Source organism: Lynx canadensis, chromosome B2 (assembly GCF_007474595.2).
Source record: "Lynx canadensis isolate LIC74 chromosome B2, mLynCan4.pri.v2, whole genome shotgun sequence".
In the NCBI taxonomy this organism is placed as follows: domain Eukaryota; kingdom Metazoa; phylum Chordata; class Mammalia; order Carnivora; family Felidae; genus Lynx; species Lynx canadensis.
The window spans coordinates 90,420,799-90,427,350 of NC_044307.1; the positions used below are offsets into that span (position 1 = coordinate 90,420,799).

Genomic DNA, 6,552 nt, shown 5'->3' on the forward strand with positions numbered 1-6,552 from the left:
GTATTTAGTTACATGGCACCAACTTTATGGAAGTTGGTGCTAACTGAAGCTTTCCTTCTGATGTCTTATTATATTAGAGTGCTTCCTGGGTGCCAGGTCCCCAGGCACACGCTGGTTCAGAGGGAGGGAGACAGGTACATTTATGTTATTTGCAGACAGGTACATTTATGTTATGTTATACATTTATGTTATTTATGTTATGTTATTTGTTATGTTATAAAAAAAAATTTTTTTTAACGTTTATTTATTTTTGAGACAGAGAGAGACAGAGCATGAACGGGGGAGGGTCAGAGAGAGAGGGAGACACAGAATCGGAAACAGGCTCCAGGCTCTGAGCAGTCAGCACAGAGCCCGACGCGGGGCTCGAACCCACAAGCTGTGAGATCATGACCTGAGCCGAAGTCGGACGCTTAACTGACTGAGCCACCCAGGCGCCCCTATTTGCAGACTTTTTATCCGAAACATACTTAGGCAAAAGTATGCAGAATGGCTGCAATGTTTTTGTCCTATTTTGTCTTCACTTTGTGTGCCTCTTCCAGCCTGTATTACCTTCCTCTTTTAACTTTCTGCTTTCGTCTCTTTTCAGGAAAGAAGCTGGTGTTAATTAATTAAATAATAGTGAGAGTTTGCGTTGATGTGTTTCTTCTCCTAGGGATGTGTATCTGCATGTATAAATGTCATATACGCACATCTGCAATGTATCGAATGCTGAGCCACTTCCATTTGTAATCTCACTCAGTGGCTGTAACAATATTGGGAAGGAAGTACTATTATCTTCATTTTATAAACATAGAAACTGAAGTGTAGTTTCAGAGCTGAATTCTGTCTGGCTGCACATGAATTTAATGGTGGACAGAAAGACTTTGTTAATGGGGCTTTAGACTGTACCCAGCATATAGTGCTGGGGATACTTTTGACTTATGAGTCTCTTTCACAGTCACTTGTAATCTGTTAAGTCCCCTTAAGAACTTTTAAGATTGTAAGAACTTAAAAATTATTTTGTTATTTTTGCATGGATATTCTACAGAAATGGTTTTAAGTAAAATGTTTTAGTTTAGAAAATTGTATTATTCAACATTAGATTATAAAGTTTATTTAAAATTCAATCCTGGGGTTCCAGGGTGGCTCAGTTGGTTAAGCGTCCAACTCTTGATTTCTGCTCAGGTCATGATCTCATGGTTTGTGGGATTGAGCCCCCCCTGCCAGGCTCTGCACTGACAGCGTGGAACATGCTTGGGATTCTCTCTCTCTCTCTCTCTCTCTCTCTCTCTCTCTCTCTGCCTCTCCCCTGCTTGCACACACACCCTCTCTTTCTCAAAATAAATAAATAAATAAAGACTTAAAAAAGTTTAGTCCTAATGATTCTATTTATGATAAGGAAAATGTTGACATCTTTCTTTGTAATATGTGATGCATGGGAATAAATTTACTTTAAATTAATTATGTGACAAAAGATGATTTATTGACAATTTAGTCAATGACATATTACTTTTCATTTAAGGTACTTAAATGGATTTACTTGGATTTAAAAATCTAATTCTATATTAAAGCATCTAATTCTACACTAGAGCATCTACTTTATGACTATTATAATTCTTGTATTTTGGACTTAAAATCATTTAGCTTATTTTTTACAATTTGCATTTTATTTCTGAGAAACAAAATAAGAGAGAATGCTTTAGGCTGCTTCCTGCAGGCTTTGCAATTCAAAGAGCACATTTATAGTGTGGTTAGTCTTTATTTCCAACAAATGCAAAGATAATTAAAAAATTTTTAAAAAAGTCTTTATTCTTGAGAGAGAGACAGGGTGTGAGCAGGGGAGGAGCACAGAGAGAGGGTGACACAGAATCTGAAATCTAAAGCAGGTTTCAGGCTCTGAGCTGTCAGCACTGAGCCCGATGTGGGGCTCGAACCCACGAACCACGAGATCATGACCGGAGCTGAAGTTGAACGCTCAACTGACTGAGCCACCCAGGCACCCCAAAGATAATTTGATAGTTAATATATTACATACTTTTGACATAATTAAATATTTTTTAGAACCATCCTGATGTGGTTTGTAGGACTTATGAACAGGTAGGTACAACATAGTAGATAAAAATCATCTTTGTACAATTTCATTGCATTTTTATAATTCTTATATCAACTTGTTTTCAATGGCAGTATCACTTATGTTTCTTGTTTCTAACGACTGGTCTTTATTTGTAAATTAAATAATATGTGATGAAGAATAAAAGCATCTAAAATGGTATAATAGTTAAAACCTCAAGGTAGTGATTAGTGTTTAGCTAAATGATAAATGACTTGAGTAGCTAGGGCTTTAGCAAAAATGTGCACTATCAATCTTGTTCATTTGATGCATATTCACAGGCTGTCAAACCATTCTGTTTTGTTGGAGAAATGATTTATATTAATATTTCATGTATTAGTATTTTGATCAATAAAAGCAACTGATGCTATTATTGCTTTTAAACACTAGGAGCTTGAAAAATGTCAGTTGGGAAGCGCAGCTCTATTTGGCCATGTATTTTACTCGTGTAGTTTAGAGGTGGATCTGCTGTGTAGGCAGATGCAAGATGAAAATCTGGATAGAGGCATGGAGGTTTTCCCCACTTTACAATTTTATTCTTCTCTTCCTCTTTCTTTATTGGCTTACATGCACCCCCCTCCCCCCCTTCCCAGGGCAGTCAGGAGGAGACTAGTGAGGCAGGGCCAAGTGTAGTCAAAGCCTCTTTTCCTTTCACCCAGGCTGTACCCTGCTGCCCCACCTGCCCACTGGCCTGGCTTCTCAGGCAGCCATTCTGCGTGTCCTCTCCCAAAGGCCTCTTTCTGCTTTCCTGGATGGGAACCAAGCAATCAGGTAAACTGATCCTAAAGAATGTGCTCATAATTGTGAAATGTTAACAAGAGGGCAAAGATCTTTGATGCATGTTTTCAGAGAACAATATTTTAATTGAGAACAATGTCTTCAAAGGTAAGAGCTGCGTATTTATGGCAGTACCATCCCCAAACCACCATGAGAGGATTTTCTACTCTGGTCCTCCTCTGGTCCAGCTCCTCCTTACAGAATAAGAAATATCTGGGGGCCAAGGAGAGATGACCTTACAGAAATTCCCTGTCCAAACAGCCTGGTCCTTTTTCTAAGGCACGTGCAGGCCTTCACTCTGGGTTCGTTTTCCCAAGGGTGGACCCTCCTATTACTTGGCTCACAGGGAAGCCCGGCTACTGTTTGAGGTGATGGAGGGCAGAGTCTGGACTTACTGGTTGGAATGAACAATGTATGTATAAGACCTGCCTGGGAATGATAAGGAGAAGTGGAAAGAGAGGAGGGTGGCCTGTGGCTGGAGGTCACCTCTCCTTTCTGTACCATGTTCTGGTGCAGAGCTCAGAGGAGTCTGACCATCCTAGATTTGAACATGGCCTTCCAGGTTGTTTTGATGTCACAAATAGCCAGGTGGGGCTATAGAACATATTTCATTTAATAATGTTTTATTATGATTTAAAGATTTTAAATATTTGGATGTGTAGTGTGTTAGCCTCTATTTGTACTATTTGTACTGTATTTGTACTTACCTTCTGGCCCTACAATGTTAGGGGTGAGCCTGTCTGTAGAGAAAGGGGAAAGGTCAATCACTGTGGTATTCCTCAAATGTCACCATCTCTAATCTGCCCAGGTAGAGGATAGATTCCTTTCTGCACATACAGAAAGCAACTCAACACACTGGCCTGGGTCAGGACAATGGTCACAGGGAATCTTTGGTAAGAACTGGAGAACTATTGAAGGAGAATGATGAATCTCCTTTGTTGCTCTTTGAGGAAATAAATGGGTTTCAACTAAGAGTAAATAAGCCGATTTTGATACCTTAAAAAAAATCTCATTCATTTGCAAAAAGTATCATGTCAGTTCTGCAACAACTGCAATGTATATTCATTTTATTACATTTCTTTGATTTTCATGGTATACTTTCTTGAAATCATTTTGTGGCTGTGCTTTTGAGCATGTTAACTATTAAATGAAACTTGAATAGATGTGGTTTTTCATGAGCTAAAAAAAAGTTGTAGTTTCACTCTAGATATTAAATGGTCTCATTTCAAAAATTTGATGCAACACATTGTATAAAAACCATAAAAATGTTAAATTCTTTTGACTCAGTAAGTCTCACATCCAAATATATGTGTATATATTTGTACATTATTCCATTATATATATATATATATACATATACACACACGTATATATGTGTGTATATATATATGTGTGTGTGTATATATATATGTATGTGTATATATATGTGTGTGTATATATATGTATATATGTATATATATGTGTGTGTGTGTGTGTATATATATATATATATATATATATATATATATAATGGAATATTACTCAGCCATAAAGAAGAATAAAATCCTGTCATTTGCAACAGCATGGATGGAGCTGGAGAGTATAATGCTAGGGGCACCTGGTGTGTGTGTGTATGTGAGCAGGGGAGGGGCAGAGAGATAGGGAGAGAGAGAATCTGAAGCAGGAATAACCACCCTATTATTCATCCATCTACCCTCCACCTACATGATTTTGTTGCTGTTTTGTTCTCTTTTGTTGCCTTTGCTTTGTTTGCTAATGCTTAAAAATTGGGGTGCCTGGGTGGCTTAGTCAGTTAGGCATCCAACTCTTGGTTTCAGCTCAGGTCATGATCTCACAGTTTGTGAATTCAAGCCTCGTGTTGGGTTCTGTGCTGACAGGGCAGAGCCTGCTTGGGATGTGTCTCTCTCTCTCTCTCTGCCCCTCCATGGCTTGCTTTCTGTCTCTCTCTCTCAAAAAATAAATAAATAAACATAAAAAAAATTAAAAATGTCTCTTCACTCTCATAGGCCTTCAGATAGAGTGGAGGTAAACATATATTCCAATCTCCACCTTTATTCAAAAGCCTGTATTTTTTTTCTTTCATTATTTAAAAATTTTTTTGATATACGATATTTTAATTTTATGTGTTTTATATTTGTATCTTTAAAACTAATTTAATTTTTTTTTCATTTTAAACAAGAAGTTTATTTAAACAACAAGACGCTTGACTTGAAGGGAAAACTAACTAGGATTCATTTCTTTTAGAGTAATTTATCCCTACTTAAAGACAGATTGCCCTATATGTAACAGCTATGTACAAAAACTTGTAAAATTGTCCTTGGTTTTACAATGATAAATGAAAAACATTAAAATTCTCCAATCAGGGCGCCTGGGTGGCTTGGTCGGTTAAGCATCCGACTTCGGCTCAGGTCACGATCTCACGGTCCGTGAGTTCGAGCCCCGCATCGGGCTCTGTGCTGACAGCTCAGAGCCTGGAGCCTGTTTCAGATTCTGTGTCTCCCTCTGTCTCTGCCCCTCCCCTGTTCATGCTCTTTCTCTCTCTGTCTCAAAAATAAATAAACGTTAAAAAATTTTTTTTTTAAATTCTCCAATCAAACAAGGTATGCAAGGATTTTTATGTTGTTCTTTTTTTGTTAAACAGTGAGAGCAAAATAACTTACTGGAATATAAACATAAGAGCTGAATGAGCATGCCACTAATGGAGAAAGGGGGTATTTTCACAGAACCAGTATTTTTCCCCATCCCATCTCCATTTGATGTCGATCAAAACATACCATTGGCCGTTTAGTTAAAAAATGCAAAATGCTTGTGCACCTACACAGTTACTTTATGTACAATAAATAAGGGCATGGGGAAGGGGACAATGAAAGAATAGAGAAAACTATACTGTAACAATCAGGATGTGGTGGAACCAAATTGCGGTTTTCTAATTGAGAATGTCTTCTTGGTCTGGAGGAACAGAGTTCTGGAGTAAAGTAGCAAGTTCCCTTTTTAGTAAACACCTCCTGTCTGCTGCTGGAATACATCAATTGTATCTTCATCCTCCATCTCCAACTGTGCAGGTGTGTCTGTTTCATTGATTGGCTGCCCATCAAATCGGAATCTGATCTGCCTCATTGACAAACACTGTCGTTCACACTAGGCTTTCATTAGTTTACTAAGTGGTGTATGCCTCTTAATCTTAAACTGCTCCACAGAACCATCCTGCCCTGCCACCTTCTAATTAATATGATCGTTGTTCTCAGTCTTGACTCCTTCCTTGGGCTTTTCATTGGCCACGGCGAGTGCCAGAGTCTCCTCAGCTGCCGCTTCACAAGAGAGGTACCAGGTCTGCACTGAACGACCACACAAGCAGCACAAGGAGCGGCCTAAAACTAATTTCATTTGTAATGGGTAGTGTGGCTGTACTTCAAAATTCAGGATACAACAAGATATGTGTTGAAAATCTTCCCTGACCTTCAATTCTCATCCATGGAGCCACCTAGCATTACTGTTCTTGAGTACCCTCCCTTGCAGAAACATTCTTTTCTTATGTAAGCAACTGGCCATGTTTTATATATTAAATTCATCTTTTTGAAAAACTTATTTAAATAAATTCAAGTTAGTCAACATACAGTATAGTATTGGTTTCAGGATTAGAACCCAGTAATTCATCACTTACATATAAGCCAGTGCTCATCCCAACA

At 38.2% G+C, this 6,552-nt stretch overlaps 1 pseudogene; it reads right to left on the reverse strand.

The window, feature by feature from the left end:
- Nucleotides 1-5,788: 5,788 nt before the first annotated feature.
- Nucleotides 5,789-6,250, reverse strand: LOC115514967 (annotated as a pseudogene).
- Nucleotides 6,251-6,552: the final 302 nt, after the last annotated feature.